This window comes from Salmo salar, chromosome 26, assembly GCF_965601325.2.
Source record: "Salmo salar chromosome 26, fSalSal1, whole genome shotgun sequence".
NCBI classification, from domain to species: Eukaryota; Metazoa; Chordata; class Actinopteri; order Salmoniformes; family Salmonidae; genus Salmo; species Salmo salar.
The window spans coordinates 5,937,905-5,955,633 of record NC_138316.1 but is presented as its reverse complement, the minus strand read 5'-3'; the positions used below and the strand labels follow the sequence as shown (position 1 = coordinate 5,955,633).

The 17,729-nt window shown below is 47.8% G+C and overlaps 1 protein-coding gene across 1 annotated transcript in view; it reads right to left on the bottom strand.

The window, feature by feature from the left end:
• LOC106587057 (protein kinase C-binding protein NELL1) overlaps positions 1-17,729 on the bottom strand; it is a 510,579-nt gene that overhangs the window by 422,953 nt on the left and 69,897 nt on the right. The window lies entirely within an intron of this gene.

The window sequence follows — 17,729 nt, the reverse complement described above, 5'->3', positions numbered from 1 at the left end:
GAGATATCAGCTGATGTAAGAAGGGCTATATAAATACATTTGATTTGATTTTGATTTGACGGTCCCAACCGTTCCATGAGTTGTTGTTTAATACATTTTTTAAGGGTATTTTTTCTGTTTGCTTGAGTAATTGGAGATGGAAGGGAGTTCCATGCGATCATGGCTCTCTATAAAACTGCATTTCTGTGAATTCGTTTTAGACTTGGGGACTGTGAGGAGACACACCACAAGACATGGCACCAGGTATGTATGTAACAGAACTCAGGATAAGACCCAGATGCAGATAGTTCGTATCACAGATGTTTATTTACAAAACAGGGGGAAGGCAAACGACAGGTCAAGGGCAGGCAGAGGTCAATAATCCAGGGCATAGTCCGTAAAGTACAGAACGGCGGGCAGGCTCAGGAGACGGAGGCTGTGAGACAGAGGTTTAATCCATGAAAAGTGGGATGAATACGGAAGGTGCTAGGCAACAGAAGATGAACAGCAGAGGGGCTAAGAATCTTAGAGATGGGGAAAGGGCTGATAAAACAGAGGGACAATTTTGCGGGACTCCACCCAGAGGGGCAGATCCCGAGTGGACAGGGGTCCGGTGGCAGGCCGCCTGTCATCGATTCCTTTAGGTGGTCTGAGAAGAGCAGATCAGGCTCTCTTCCAGGTATGGCGACAGTGGCGGATGAACATCTGGGCCGAGGATATGCTGACCTCTTGCTGTCACTCTCTGGAGCCACGCGTCAAGGTGGGGGGGGACTGTCACGACTTCCGCCGAAGTCGGTTCCTGTCCTTGTTTGGGCGGCATTCGGTGGTCGAAGTCACCGGTTTTCTAGCCATCGCCGATCCACCTTTCATTTTTCCATTTGTCTTGTCTTCCTACACACCTGGTTTCAATTCCCTCAGTTTTAGACATGTATATGTTCCCCCCATGTCTGTGTGTGGAATTCTTTGTTGTTTCGTGTATGTACACGCTAGACTGGTTTACGCTGGGTTATGTCAACCCATATTGTGTTTAGTGTTCTTAGTGCCGTGTGTTTTGTTCGCCGAAATAAAAGGCTCCTTTGGCTACCCAACTTCTGCTCTCCTGCGCCTGACTCCCTTACAGCCAGTTACGCATACCTAACAGTATTCCACACCACACCATGGAGTCAGCAGGAGCAGGTACCCGAGTAATAGTAGTCAAGGAGCGCGTCAGAGAACACGCGGCGATGCTACAACATCTCGGCGTCGCGATGGACTGCGTCGTCCAGACCATGGACCGCTGGGAGAGACAGGGAGTCCCTCCAGCGCCTCCACCAGCACAACAGGGGTTACCACTACTCGTCCCTCCTGTACCCGGTCCCAGTGGGATGCAACTTGCCCTTCACAGGGAGTATGATGGTACGGCGGCATGGTGCCAGGGTTTCCTGCTACAGCTGGACCTATACCTGGGCACAGTTTACCCGGCTCCCTCGGGAAGGAGAGGGTGTCCGCCCTCGTCTCGTGCCTCTCAGGGAGAGCTCTGGAGTGGGCTAACGCTGTGTGGGGAGAAGGAGATGCGGTGTTGGACGACTTCAAGGAGTTCACCCGCTTCCAGAGCACCCAGGAGTTCGCCCTGGAATTTTGGACCCTGGCCGCAGGAGCGGGATGGAACGTCAGGGCCCTTATCGACCACTACCGTTGCAGCCTGCGCGAAGATGTCCGTCGGGAGTTGGCCTGCAGGGATACCACCCTCACATTTGACCAGCTGGTGGACCTGTCCATTCGTTTGGATAACCTTCTGGTCACCCGCGGACGTCCAGAGATGGCTCTGTCGATTCCCTCTCCCAGCACCACCGCTCCGGTGCCTACGGAGCTGGGAGGTGCTGCACTCAGGGAGGCCGGAGGAGGGGCTTTCACGTGTACCATCTGTGGCCGCAGAGGTCACACTGCTGGTCGGTGCCGGGTTGGTTCATCTAGGGGTCAAGGCAGCAGGCAGGGCACTCTGGCGTCGCCCCAGGTCAGCCTGCACCACTCTCATCTAGAGAACCTCTGTTGTACACCTGTTTGTGCATGTTTACTTTCCTGAGTTTTCGCCGCATTCCCAGCATAAGGCGCTCGTTGATTCGGGCGCGGCTGGGAATTTTATCGACAGAGCATTCGCCCATATGTTAGGGATCCCTATTGTTCCAGTGGATAGGCCTTTCCCAGTTCACGCTCTGGACAGTCGACCATTAGGGTCCGGGTTAATTAGGGAAGCTACCATCCCCCTGGGCATGGTGACGAAGGGGGGTCACGAGGAGAGAATCAGTCTCTTCCTCATTGACTCTCCTGCGTTTCCCGTGGTACTAGGCCTTCCCTGGTTAGCTCGTCATGACCCCCACCAATTCATGGCAACAGAGGGCACTCACGGGGTGGTCGCGAGTGCGCTCAGGGAGGTATTTAGGGGTTTCCGTTGGTGCGACTAAGGTGGAAAGTCCAGACCAGTTATCCACTGTGCGCATTCCCCCCAAATATGCCAATTTGGCTCTAGCCTTCTCCAAAAAAAAGGCGACTCAATTACCACCCCATCGACGGGGGGATTGTGCGATAAATCTCCTGGTAGATGCTGAACTTCCCAGGAGACACGTGTATCCCCTGTCACAGGCAGAGACGGTGGCTATGGAAAGATATGTCTCCGAATCCCTGCGTCAGGGGTACATTTAGTCCTCCATTTCACCTGCCTCCTCGAGTTTCTTTTTTGTGAAGAAGAAGGAGGGAGGTCTGTGCCCGTGTATTGACTACCGAGGCCTAAATCAGATCACAGTGAGGTACAGTTATCGCCACTGCGATTGAGTCAATGCACGGGGTGCGCTTCTTCCCCAAATTAGATCTCAGGAGCGCTTACAACCTGGTGCGTATCCGGGTGGGAGACGAGTGGAAGACGGCGTTCAGTACGACCTAAGGGCATTATGAGTACCTCGTCATGCCATACGGGTTGATGAATGCTCCATCAGTCTTCCAAGCCTTTGTAGACGAGATTTTCAGGGACCTGCACGGGCAGGGTGTAGTGGTGTATATTGATGACATTCTGAAATACTCCGCTACACGCACCGAGCATGTGTCCCTGGTGTGCAGGGTGCTTGGTCGACTGTTGGAGCATGACCTGTACGTCAAGGCTGAGAAATGCCTGTTCTTCCAACAGTCCGTCTCCTTCCTAGGGTACCGCATTTCCACCTCAGGGGTAGAGATGGAGAGTGACCGCATTTCAGCCGTGCGTAATTGGCCGACTCCCACCACGGTAAAGGAGGTGCAGCGGTTTCTAGGGTTTGCCAATTACTACCGGAGGTTTATCCGGGGTTTTGGTAAGGTAGCGGCTCCAATTACCTCACTGCTGAAGGGGGGACCGGTACGTTTGCAGTGGTCGGCTGAGGCGGACAGGGCTTTTGGTCACCTGAGGGCTCTGTTTACCTCGGCTCCCGTGCTGGCCCATCCGGATCCCTCTTTGGCGTTCATAGTGGAGGTGGACGCGTCCGAGGCTGGGATAGGAGCCATGCTCTCTCAGCGCTCGGGTACGCCACCGAAGCTCCGCCCCTGTGCCTTCTTCTCGAGGAAGCTCAGCCCGGCGGAGCGAAACTATGACGTGGGGGACTGGGAGCTGTTGGCTGTCGTCAAGGCTCTGAAGGTGTGGAGACATTGGCTTGAGGGGGTTAAACATCCTTTTCTCATCTGGACTGACCACCGCAATCTGGAGTACATCCGGGCAGCGAGGAGACTGAACCCTCGCCAGGCACGGTGGGCCATGTTTTTCACCCGTTTTGTTTTCACCTTTTCTCACAGACCAGGTTCCCAGAACGTGAAGGCAGATGCACTGTCCCGGCTGTATGACACAGAGGAGCGGCCCATGGATCCCACCCCCATACTCCTGGCCTCCTGCCTGGTGGCACCAGTAGTGTGGGAGCTGGACGCGGACATTGAGCAGGCGTTACGTGCAGAGCCCACTCCCCTCCAGTGTCCCGCTGGGCGTCTGTACATTCCATCTGCTGTCCGTGATCGGCTTATCTATTGGGCCCACACGTCACCTTCCTCTGGTCATCCGGGCATCGGTCGGACGGTGCGCTGTCTGAGTGGGAAGTACTGGTGGCCCACTTTGGCCAAGGACGTGAGGGTTTATGTTTCCTCCTGCTCGGTGTGCGCTCAGTGTAAGGCTCCTAGGCACCTGCCCAGAGGTATGCTACACCCCTTACCCGTTCCACAACAGCCATCGCACCTGTCGATCGATTTCCTGACCGATCTCCCCCCATCACAGGGAAACACCACGATCCTGGTTGTTGTGGATCGTTTCTCTAAGCCCTGCCGTCTCCTTCCTCTGCCCGGTCTCCCTACGGCCCTACAGACTGCGGAGGCCTTGTTTACGCACGTCTTCCGGCACTACGGGGTGCCTGAGGGTATAGTGTCTGATCGGGGTCCCCAGTTCACTTCGAGCATCTGGAGGGCATTCATGGAACATCTGGGGGTCTCGATCAGCCTTACCTCGGGTTTTTACCCTGAGAGTAAATGGCAGGTGGAGAGAGTTAACCAGGATGTGGGTAGGTTTCTGCGGTCTTACTGCCAGGACTGGCCAGGGGAGTGGGCGGCGTTCATGCCCTGGGCAGAGATGGCCCAGAACTCGCTTCGCCACTCCTCCACTAACCTCTCCCACTTCCAGTGCGTACTGGGGTACCAGCCGGGTTCTGGCACCTTGGCATCAGAGTCAGACCGAAGCTCCTGCGGTGGACGACTGGTTCCGGCACACGGAGGAGAAATGGGACGCCGCCCATGTTCACCTTCAGCCCACCGTGCTGCGCCAGAAAGCCAGCGCAGACCATCACCGCAGTGAGGCCCCGTTGTTCGCACCCGGGGACCGGGTCTGGCTCTCGACCCGAAACCTGCCCCTCCGCCTGCCCTGCCGGAAGCTGGGTCCATGGTTTGTGGGGCCGTTCAAAGTCCTGAGGAGACTAAACGAGGTGTGTTACAGGTTACAGCTCCCCCCCCCCGATTACCGTATTAATCCCTCGTTCCATGTGTCTCTCCTCAGGCCGGTGGTGGCTGGCCCGCTCCAGGAGTCTGAGGTGCGGGAGGTTCCTCTGCCCCCTCTGGACATCGAGGGGGCCCCAGCGTATGCCGTTCGCTCCATACTGGATTCGAGGCATCGGGCGGGGGGCCTTCAGTACCTCATGGAGTGGGAGGGGTACGGTCCGGAGGAGAGATGCTGGGTTCTGGTGGAGGACGTGTTGGACCTTTCAATGCTGCGGGAGTTCCACCGTCTCCGTCCAGACCGCCCTGCACCTCGCCCTCCGGGTCATCCCCGAGGCCGGTGTCGGTGCACTACTGGAGCCACTCGTCAAGGGGGGGGTACTGTCACGACTTCCTCCGAAGTCGGTTCCTGTCCTTGTTCGGGCGGCACTCGGCGGTCGACGTCACCGGTTTTCTAGCCATCGCCGATCCACCTTTCATTTTTCCATTTGTCTTGTCTTGTTTTCCTACACACCTGGTTTCAATTCCCTCAGTTTTAGACGTGTATATAACCCTCTGTTCCCCCCCCATGTCTATGTGTGGAATTGTTTGTTGTTTCGTGTATGTACACGCTAGACTGGTTTACGCTGGGTTAGGTCAACCCATATTGTGTTTAGTGTTCTTAGTGCCATGTGTTTTGTTCGCCGAAATAAAAGGCTCCTTTGGCTACCCAACTTCTGCTCTCCTGCACCTGACTCCCTTACAGCCAGTTACGCATACCTAACACTTGCTCAGGGAAGAGCGGGGGCTGATAACCCATCGAACACTCGAAAAGTGAAAGACCAGTGGCTGAGCAGGGGAGGGTGTTGCGGGCGTATTGACAGAGACGAGGCAGAGACGAGGCATCGAAGAGTCGTCTCCAGGTTGGCTCGCTCCAACTAGCCATTAGACTGGGTGTGAAACCCGCCATAGCAGAGGGCTATAGCGGCGTGAAAGAGCATTTATCTTAGCCTCTCTGGGCTAGGCGGGACAAAATCGTCCCACCTACGCAACAGCCAGTGTAATCCTGTGGCGCGATTTCCAAATACCTTAGAAATGCTATTACTTCAATTTCTCAAACATATGACTATTTTACACCATTTTAAAGACAAGACTCTCGTTAATCTAACCACACTGTCCGATTTCAAAAAGGCTTTACAACGAAAGCAAAACATTAGATTATGTCAGCAGAGTACCCAGCCAGAAATAATCAGACACCCATTTTTCAAGCTAGCATATAATGTCACAAAAACACAGAAGACAGCTAAATGCAGCACTAACCTTTGATGATCTTCATCAGATGACACCCCTAGGACATTATGTTATACAATACATGCATGTTTTGTTCAATCAAGTTCATATTTATATCAAAAACCAGCTTGTTACATTAGCATGTGACGTTCAGAACTGGCATACCCCCCGCAAACATCCGGTGAATTTACTAAATTACTCACGATAAACGTTCACAAAAAACATAACAATTATTTTAAGAATTATAGATACAGAACTCCTCTATGCACTCGATATGTCCGATTTTAAAATAGCTTTTCGGTGAAAGCACATTTTGCAATATTCTGAGTAGATAGCCCAGCCATCACGGCTAGCTATTTAGACACCCACCAAGTTTAGCCCTGACCAAACTCCGATTTACCATTACAAAAGTTTGATTACCTTTGATGTTCTTCATCAGAATGCACTCCCAGGACTGCTACTTCAATAACAAATGTTGGTTTGGTCCAAAATAATCCATCGTTATATCCAAATAGCGGCGTTTTGCTCGTGCGTTCAAGACACTATCCGAAAGGGTAAATAAGGGTGACGAGCATGGCGCAATTCGTGACAAAAAAATTCTAAATATTCCATTACCGTACTTCGAAGCATGTCAACCGCTGTTTAAAATCAATTTTTATGCCATTTTTCTCGTAAAAAAGCGATAATATTCCGACCGGGAATCTGCGTTTAGGTAAACAGAGGAAAGAAAACAAAGCATTCGGTCGACGCAGGCACGCGCCTGAGTCTCACAGTACTTTAACCAGCCACTATCCAAACGCGCTACTTTTTTTCAACCAGAGCCTGCAAAGCCACGATTCAGCTTTTTGCCGCCTTCTGAGAGCCCATGGGAGCCGTAGGAAGTGTCACGTAACAGCAGAGATCCTTTGTTTTGGATAGAGATGACAAAGATGGCCAAGAAATGGTCAGAGAGGGCGCTTCCTGTTTGGAATCTTCTCAGGTTTTGGCCTGCCATATGAGTTCTGTTATACTCGCAGACACCATTCAAACAGTTTTAGAAACTTTAGGGTGTTTTCTATCCAAAGCCAATAATTATATGCATATTGTAGTTACTGGGCAGAAGTAGTAACCAGATTAAATCGGGTACGTTTTTTATCCAGCCGTGTCAATACTGCCCCCTAGCCCTAACAGGTTAACATTCTTGGACCCCGGGCTGTAGGAGATGGTAAAGTTGAACCAAGTGAAAAGTAAGGCCCATCGAGCTTGCCTGGAGTTTAGATGCTTGGCGGTGCGGAGATATTCCAGGTTCTTGTAATCCGTCCACACAATGAATGGATGTTCCGCCCCCTCTAACCAGTGCCTCCACTCCTCCAACATCATCTTCACCGCGAGTAGTTCTCGATTTCCCACATTGTAATTCCTCTTCATGGCGTTAAGACAATGGGAGAAGAAGGCTCAGGGATGCAGCTTAAGGTCCAGGGCAGAACGCTGGGACAGAAGGACGGATTCACCCTACAGCCAGGGAGTCCTCGATGTACATTTCCATAGCCGTGGTCTCCGGACCCGACAGTGAATACAGCCATCCCCTGGGTGGTGTAGTGCCCATTAGAAGGTCGGTCACGTAGTTATAGGGTAGATGCGGAGGATGCAAAGTGCTGAAAACCTTGCTGAAAACTTCCCGGAGGTCCTGGTACTGCGCCGGTGGAGTGGTTCGAGGCTTCTACCGAGCCCACAGGAAGACTTCCCGGGCCAGGCTGCGCCAACTTCAGACAGCGAGCATGGCAGAACAGGCTCCAGCCCATGATTGCACCAGCAGTCCAGTTGATAAGGGGATTGTGACACTGGAGCCATGTAAACCCCAAAACCACAGGTACCTGAGGAGACTTGATGAGCATGAACTGCATAGTCTCACTGTGATTCCCTGACACCCGCAGGTTGATAGGAGTGGTGTTGTTGGTGATTCTGCCTATAGAGCACCCATTCAGCGCTCTAACGTCCATGGGAATGGAGAGGGGCTGAGTGGGGATGCCCAGTTCTGACACTAGGGTAGTGTCCATGAAAATCTCATCGGCCGCAGAGTTAATGAGTACCCGGAGAGATTTAGACTGGTCACCCCACCACAGGATGGCATGGAGAGGGGTACAAGTAAGGGGTGAAGGAAAATTATCCATATGGCCCACCAGAGTACTCATACCTACTGATGAGCCCGGTCTTTTAATGGACAGTCAGACACGTAATGACCGGTAGTCCCGCAATACAGACAACTCTTGGTGTTAAGTCTGCGTAAACGTTCGGCTGGAGACAACCTAGCTCTGCCGAGTTGCATCGGCTCCAGAAGAGGCGAGTCGGCAGACCTCGGAGATTCTCGGAGGAACTTGGGTAACCTCGGATTCTCTATGAAACTTAGATGCCTGGGTCTTCCGGGATTCCTCGGAAGCGAGGTGGGATCCTTGGGTGAGCGAGTGGGACCGAATCAGACCTCCTCTCCCTCCTACATTCCTGTAGCCACACATCGATCTGGATAGTCAAGGCGATGAGCGAGTCGAGATCCGTAGGCAGCTTCCGGGCTACGAGTTCGTATTTAACCTCCTTCGATAATCCGTGGCGGAACGTGTTGAACAGGGATTCCGGATTCCAGGCACTCTCGGCAGCCAACATGGGGAAATCTACACGATAGTCTGCCACACTGCGGGAGTCTTGACAAAGCTGGAGTAACTTCCGAGCAGCCTCTTTCCCGAACAACGGAGAATCAAAAAACCTTTTCACCTCAGCCACGAACTCCTGCAGACTGAAGCACACGGCAGATTGTTATTCCCACACAACCATAGCCCAGGCGAGGGCCCTCCTGGACATCAGCATTATGCGGTATGCACAGAGAGAGAAACACCCAACAGGTTCCTGATTCTCCAGCGGAGCATTCCGGAGGAGGGAAGCCGAGTCCTCGGGAAGATGGGGTGGCATGCCCTACTGACAGCGGGGTTACTGGGGGGCTGGGAGGTTAATGTCGTGGCTGGCTGCCTAACAGACAATCCGCGAAATTGCTCCAGCAATGTATTCAAGGCATGATCATGGTGTTTCGCCAAGTTCTGGAATCCTTCTATAAGACCTTGAAGTAACTCCTTGTGTATCTCAATGGTGGCTCCTTAGGAGGTGACGGCATTGCGGAGCTGGTCCGAGTCTGCTGGGCTAGTCATGGCCAGTTCGTACTAACAGAACTCAGGGTAAGACCCAGATGCAGACAGTTCGAAGCACAGATGTTTATTTACAAAACAGGGGAAAGGCAAATGACAAGTCAAGAGCAGGCAGAGGTCGGTAATCCAGGGCAGAGTCCGTAAGGTATAGAACGGCAAGCAGGCTGAGGGTCAGGGCAGGCAGAAGTCAGTAATCCAGGGCAGTGTCAAAAGGTACAGAATGGCAGGCAGGCTCAGGACAGGCAGAATGGTCAAAACTGGAAGAACTAGAAAACAGGGACTAAAGTGAACTTTAGATGTATGCAATCTTCTCAGGTTTTGGCCTGCCATATGAGTTCTGTTATACTCACAGACACCATTCAAACTGTTTTAGAAACTTTAGGGTGTTTTCTATCCAAATCAAACAATTATATGCATATTCTAGTTTCTGGGCAGGAGTAATAACCAGATTAAATCGGGTACGTTTTATATCCGGCCGTGAAAATACTGCCCCCTATCCTAAACAGGTTAAGATAGGAATGTGATTTTAGTTTTCTAATAAGATAATTGTTTCTGAGAATACCTTGCACAGTAACAAGCCATGCCCTGAATGAGTTCAGAAAAGAGTGTAAGTGTGATGGAACCGCCCCTTTCCGACCACTCCTTAAAGTGCTAGATAACGAAATTCACACCAGACCAAAACATTGCCGGGTGGCTTCTGGCGTGTAAAGTGGTCGGGAGCTGAACGTAGAATAACCCCTTTAGACCAAAAGATGTGAGACTGTGATCCACACGTTGAAATGGTTAGAAACTCTAAACATCTCAACCTCAAAACTAGATGAAGAAGATAACCTCACCTACCAGACCAGAAACACTGCCAGTCTGCAGCTGCATGTGTAAAGTGGTGTGGAACTTTGACTATCTACCTGAGGAAGAAAAGAGGCGAGAAGCTCACCTCAGAAGATCACTGGTGAATCATTGAAGCCACAGACAACTAAGAAGGACATTGTGACCTCTGGTGGACAATCAGAGCCTTACACTCCCGGGAGAGCCCATCGAAACAACTTTCCGAGAGGGCTTAGTCCTGACTGAGATAGCCAACGAACGAAGGCATTCAACACGTACAGTGGCTTGCGAAAGTATTTACCCCCCTTGGCAATTTTCCTATTTTGTTGCCTTACAACCTGGAAGTAAAATAGATTTTTGGGGGGTTTGTATCATTTGATTTACACAACATGCCTTCCACTTTGAAGATGCAAAATATTTTTTATTGTGAAACAAACAAGAAATAAGACAAAAAACAGAAAACTTAAGCGTGCATAACTATTCACCCCCCCCCAAAATCAATACTTTGTTGAGCCACCTTTCTCAGCAATTAGAGCTGCAAATCTCTTGGGGTATGTCTCTATAAGCTTGGCACATCTAGCTACTGGGATTTTTGCCCATTCTTCAAGGCAAACCTTACTCCAGCTCCTTCAAGTTGGATGGGTTCCGCTGGTGTACAGCAATCTTTAAGACATACCACAGATTCTCAATTGGATTGAGGTCTGGGCTTTGACTAGGGCATTCAAAGACATTTAAATGTTTCCCCTTAAACCACTCGAGTGTCGCTTCAGCAGTAAGATTAGGGTCATTGTCCTGCTGGAAGGTGAACCTCCATCCCAGTCTCAAATCTCTGGAAGACAAACAGGTTTCCCTCAAGAATTTCCCTGTATTTAGCACCATCCATCATTCCTTCAATTCTGACCAGTTTCCCAGTCCGAGGGGTGTTGAGTTTGCGCCAGACATAGTGTTTTCCTGGATGGCCAAAAAGCTACATTTTAGTCTCATCTGACCAGAGTACCTTCTTCCATATGTTTGGGGAGTCTCCCACTTGCATTTTGGCGAACACCAAATGCGTTTGCTTAATTTTTTCTTTAAGCAATGGCTTTTTTCTGGCCACTCTTCCATAGAACACAGCTCAGTGGAGTGTACGGCTTAAAGTCCTGAGGAGGATAAACGAGGTGTGTTATCGGTTACAACTCCCTTCCTATTACCGTATTGACCCCTCGTTTCATGTGTCTCTCCTCAGGCCGGTGGTAGCTGGTCCCTGCAGGAAGGTGAGGTGCCGGAGGTCCCTCCACCCCCTCTGGACATCGGGGGGTCCCCGGCGTACAGCATACGGGCCATTCTGGACTCGAGACGCTGGGCGAGGGGCCTGCAGTACCTCATGGACTGGGAGGGGTACGGCCCGGAGGAGAGGTGCTGGGTGCCGGCGGAGGACGTCTTGGACCCATCCATGTTGAAGGATTTCCATCACCTCCGTCCGGATCGCCCTGCGCCTCGCCCTCCGGGTCGTCCTCGAGGCCGGTGTCGGCGCGCTGCGGGATCCGCGCGTCAGGAGGGGGGTACTGTCACGATTCCCACCGACGGTGGCGCCTCCTCCTGCTCGGGTGGCGCTCGGCGGTCGTCGTCACCGGCCTATTAGCTACCACTGATTCCCTTTTTGGTTTTCCCTTCTTTTTGGTTTTGTGCACCTGTGTTTAGTTTGGTTAATAACCTCTTACATCTAGACGTTCCGCTAGCGGAACACCTGCTCCAATATCCAATGATAGGCATGCCGCGAATTACAAATTCCTCAAAAATACAAAAACTTCAATTTTTTCAAACATATGACTATTTCACAGCATTTTAAAGATAAGACTCTCCTTTATCTAACCACACTGTCCGATTTCAAAAAGGCTTTACAGCGAAAGAAAAACATTAGATTATGTCAGCAGAGTACCAAGCCAGCAATAATCAGACACCCATTTTTCAAGCTAGCATATAATGTCACAAAAACCCAGAAGACAGCTAAATGCAGCACTAACCTTTGATGATCTTCATCAGATGACACACCTAGGACATTTTGTTATACAATACATGCATGTTTTGTTCAATTTTCTATCCATATGTAATAAGTATATGCATATTCTAGTTACTGGGTAGGAGTGGTAACCAGATTAAATCGGGTATGTTTTTTATCCAGCCGTGTCAATACTGCCCCCTAGCCCTAACAGGTTAAAATCGGACATATCGAGTGCATAGAGGAGGTCTGTATCTATAATTCTTAAAATAATATTTATGCTTTTTGTGAACGTTTATCGTGAGTAATTTAGTAAAATGTTAGCGAATTCCCCGGAAGTTTGCGGGGGGTATGCTAGTTCTGAACGTCACATGCTAATGTAAAAAGCTGGTTTTTGATATAAATATGAACTTGATTGAACAAAACATGCATGTATTGTATAACATAATGTCCTAGGGTTGTCATCTGATGAAGATCATCAAAGGTGAGTGCTGCATTTAGCTGTCTTCTGGGTTTTGGTGACATTATATGCTGGCTTGAAAAATGGGTGTCTGATTATTTCTGGCTTGGTACTCTGCTGACATAATCTAATGTTTTGCTTTCGTTGTAAAGCCTTTTTGAAATCGGACAGTGTGGTTAGATTAACGAGAGTCTTGTCTTTAAATAGCTGTAAAATAGTCATATGTTTGAGAAATTGAAGTAAGTTTTTAAGGTTTTGAAAATCGCGCCACAGGCTTAAAGTGGCTGTTGAGTAGGTGGGACGCAAGCGTCCCACCTAGCCCATAGAGGCTAAGAACACAACCATGAATAAAGAATGGTACCAACACATCCCCCTAGAGCAACTTCTCCCAACCATCCAGGAACAGTTTGGTGATGAACAATGCCTTTTCCAGCATGATGAAGCTCCTTGCCATAAGGCAAAAGTGATAACTAAGTGGCTCGGGGAACAAAACATCGATATTTTGGGTCCATGGCCAGGGAACTCCCCACACATTAATCCCATTGAGAACTTGTGGTCAATCCTCAAAAGGCGGGTGGACAAACAAAAACCCACAAATTCTGACAAACTCCAAGCATTGATTATGCAAGAATGGGCTGCTATCAGTCAGGATGAGGCCCGGAGGTTAATTGACAGTATGCCAAGGTGGATTGCAGAGGTCTTGAAAAATAAGTGTCAACACTGCAAATATTGACTCTGCATCAACTTCATGTAATTGTCAATAAAAGCCTTTGACACTTACGAAATGATTGTGGTTATACTTCAGTATTCCATAGTAACATCTGACTAAAATATCTAAAGACACTGAAGCAGCAAACTTTGTGGAAATTAATATTTGTGTCATTTTCAAAACTTTTGGCCATGACTGTATATGTAGCAAAAATCTAATTCTGTCTCTCATTGTTCAAATAAACCTACGATTAAAATGATAGACTGATCATTTCTTTGTTAGTGGGCAAACATACAAAATCAGCAGGGGATCAAAAATTTTTTTCCCTCACTGTATAGACTTTTTTTTCCTACTGTATTATTGACTATATGTTTTGTTTATTCCATGTGTAACTCTGTGTTGTATGTGTCGAATTGCTATGCTTTATCTTGGCCAGGTCGCAGTTGGAAATGAGAACTTGTTCTCAACTAGCCTACCTGGTTAAGTAAAGGTGAAATAAAAATAAATAAAAAATGTGTACTTAACCATAAACATCAATGCCTTTCTTAAAATCAATACACAAGTATATATTTTTAAACCTGCATATTTAGTTAATATTGCCTGCTAACATGAATTTCTTTTAACTAGGGAAATTGTGTCACTTCTCTTGAGTTCTGTGCAAGCAGAGTCAGGGTATATGCAGCAGTTTGGGCTGCCTGGCTTGTTGCGAACTGTGTGAAGACCATTTCTTCCTAACAAAGACCCTAATTAATTTGTCAGAATTGTACATAATTATGACATACATTGCGCAACCTTCAATGTTAACAGCAATATTTAGACTTAGGGATGCCACCCGTTAGATTAGATATGGAATGGTTCCGCATTTCACTGAAAGAATAAATGTTTTGTTTTAGAAATGATCGTTTCTGGATTTGACCATATTAATGACCTTAGGCTCGTATTTCTGTGTGCTATTGTATTATAATTATAATTAAGTCTATGATTTGATATTTGATAGAGCAGTCTGACTGAGCGGTGGTAGGCAGCAGCAGGCTCGTAAGCATTCATTCAAACAGCACTTTCCTGCATTTGCCAGCAGCTCTTCGCTGTGCTTCAAGCATTGCGCTGTTAATGACCTCAAGCCTATCAACTCCCGAGATTAGGCTGGCAATACTATAGTGCCTATAAGAACATCCAATAGTCAAAGGTATATGAAATACAAATGGTATATAGAGAGATAGTCCTATAATTCCTATAATAACTACAACCTAAAACTTCTTACCTGGGAATATTGAGGACTCATGTTAAAAGGAACCACCAGCTTTCATATGTTCTCATGTTCTGCGCAAGGAACTTAAACGTTAGCTTTTTTACTTGGCAAATATTGCACTTTTACTTTCTTCTCCAACACTTTGTTTTTGCATTATTTAAACCAAATTGAACATGTTTCATTATTTATTTGAGACTAAATTGATCTTATTGATGTATTATATTAAGTTAAAATAAAAGTGTTCATTCAGTATTGTTGTAATTGTCATTATTACAAATATATAAAAATCGGCCGATTAATTGGTATCGGCTTTTTTTGGTCCTCCAATAATCGGTATCGGCGTTGAAAAATCATAATCGGTTGACCTCTACAATCAATAATACTCTTAGCAAAAATGTTTATTTAATTTACAATCTTTAGATACTATAAAAATAGAAAGGTTCAGAAGTTTTGTGAAACATCACAGCACAGATTAAAAATACATGGCAAATAAAAATCAAAACTAGATGGTGTTCAGGGATAGATGGGAAGGGTTTCGTGGAGCTGAATGTTGGGACAAAAAATAACAAGATCACAAATAAAGTATTCAGACCCCTTCACTTTTTCGACATTTTGTTACGTTAAAGCCTTATTCTAAAATGGAATGAATCTAGACATAATACCCCATAATGACAAAACAAAACAGGTTTTTAAAAACTTAAATATCACATTTACATAAGTATTCAGACCCTTTACTCAGTACTTTGTTGAAGCACCTTGGGTAGCGATTACATCCTCGAGTCTACTTGGCTATGATGCTACAATCTTGGCACGCCTGTATTTGGGGATTTTCTCCCATTCTTCTCTGCAGATCCTCTCAAGCTCTGTCAGGTTGGATGGGGAGCGTCACTGCACAGCTATTTTCAGGTCTCTCCAGAAATGTTTGTTCGGGTTCATGTCCGGGCTCTGGCTGGGCCACTCAAGGACATTCAGAGACTTGTCACGAAGCCACTCCTGCGTTGTCTTGGCTGTGTACTTAGGGTCGTTGTCCTGTTGGAAGGTAAACCTTAGCCCCAGTCTGAGGTCCTGAACGCTCTGGAGCAGGTTTACATCAAGCATGTCTCTGTACTTGGTCCCGAGTGGTGCAGTGGTCTAAGACACTGCATGTCAGTGCAAGAGGCGTTTATCAGACACACTACAATACCATTGCTGTTGCTCTACCCAACTCTGTCTCTGTCTCTCCCTTGCTCTCTCACTTTCTCCCATGCGCTCTCTCTATCTCTTTCTCTCTCTCCCAGAATGCCCTCATTTTTAAGACTTTACAATTCTCTCTCTATCTCTGTCTCTTTCTCTCTCTCCCAGAATATCCTCATTTTTAAGACCTGGATCGAATCCAGGCTGCATCACATCCGGACGTGATTGAGAGTCCCATAAAGCGGCGCACAATTGGCCCAGCGTCGTCTGGGTTTGGCCGGAGTAGGCCATCATTGTAAATAATAATTTGTTCTTAACTGACTTGCCTAGTTAAATAAATGTTAAATAAAATATACAACTTTGCTCTGCTCATCTTTCCCTCAATCCTGACTAGTCTCCCAGTCCCTGCAGCTGAAAAACATCCCCACAGCATGATACTTCCCCCACCATGCCTCAGCGTAGGGAGAGTGCCAGGTTTCCTCCACATGTGACGCTTGGCATTCAGGGCAACGCGGAGTGCCTGGATACAGCCAATAGCCGTGGTATATTGGCCATATACCACAAACACCTGAGGTGCCTTATTGTTATTATGAACTGGTTACCAATATAATTAGAATCAAATCAAACTTTATTTGTCACATGCGCCGAATACAACAAGTGTAGACCATACCGTGAAATGCTTACTTACAAGCCCTTAACCAACAGTGCAGTTCATTTTATTTACCAAATAAACTAAAGTAATAAATAATAAAAAGTAACACAAAATAACAATAACAAGGCCATATACAGGGGGTACCGGTACCGAGTCAGTGTGCGGGGGTAGAGGTTAGAGGTAATTTGTACATGTAGGTAGGGGTGAAGTGACTATGCATAGATAATAAACAGCGAGTAGCAGCAGTGTACATAACAAATGGAGATGGGGGGGTCAATGTAATAGTCAGTTGGCCATTTGATGAATTGTTCAGCAGTCTTATGGCTTGGGGGTAGAAGCTGTTAAGGAGCCTTTTGGTCCTAGACTTGGCGCTTCGGTACCACTTACCGTGCGGTAGCAGAGAAAACAGTCTATGACTTGTGTGACTGGAGTCTCTGACCATTTTATGGGCTTTCCTCTGACACCGCCTATTATATAGGTCCTGGATTGCAGGAAGCTTGGCCCCAGTGATGTACTGCGCCGTACGCATTACCCTCTGTAGCACCTCATGGTAAGATGCTGTAAAACGTCAGCCATCCTCTTCGGCGCCATTTAAAAAATAAATGTTTTGTCATACCGTGATATACCACGGCTGTCAGCCAATCAGCATTCAAGGCTCGAAGCACCCAGTTCATAATTAGAAATGATTTGTAGACTGCAAATTGATTGCAAAAAGCCCAAACAGATATAATGTTTGACTAAAACATAATTACTTCAAACCTCTCTATTATGTGTGGGAATACATTTGAAAATGGTTTTTTTACATTAAAAATCACTTGGAGCTCATTTCCTGGTGTTTTATGTCCAACAATGAAATATATATATATATTTTTAAATCTGACAACTTGGGGGGGGGGGGAAATGTGTGTGTGTGTGTGCTCACGCATGTGCATGCATAAGTATGTGCATGTGTAGATGTGACACAAATACAGAACCCTACAGTCTACCGCTTGCCTCTCTTACCCCATACTGTCTGCAGCCTGTCACCAGAGCAACAATAGGTGTTTACAAATATTTACCTTGATGAGCTCACAGAGCTTATCAGTGGTGTCACTACTCAGGGAAACTTGTGACACTCGGCGAATGCTCAAAGGGAACGTGGCAATGGGAGACAGCTGGAAATATCACAGCCTCTCAACATGCCCCTGTGTGTGTGTGTGTGTGTGTGTGTGTGTGTGTGTGTGTGTGTGTGTGTGTGTGTGTGTGTGTGTGTGTGTGTGTGTGTGTGTGTGTGTGTGTGTGTGTGTGTGTGTGTGTG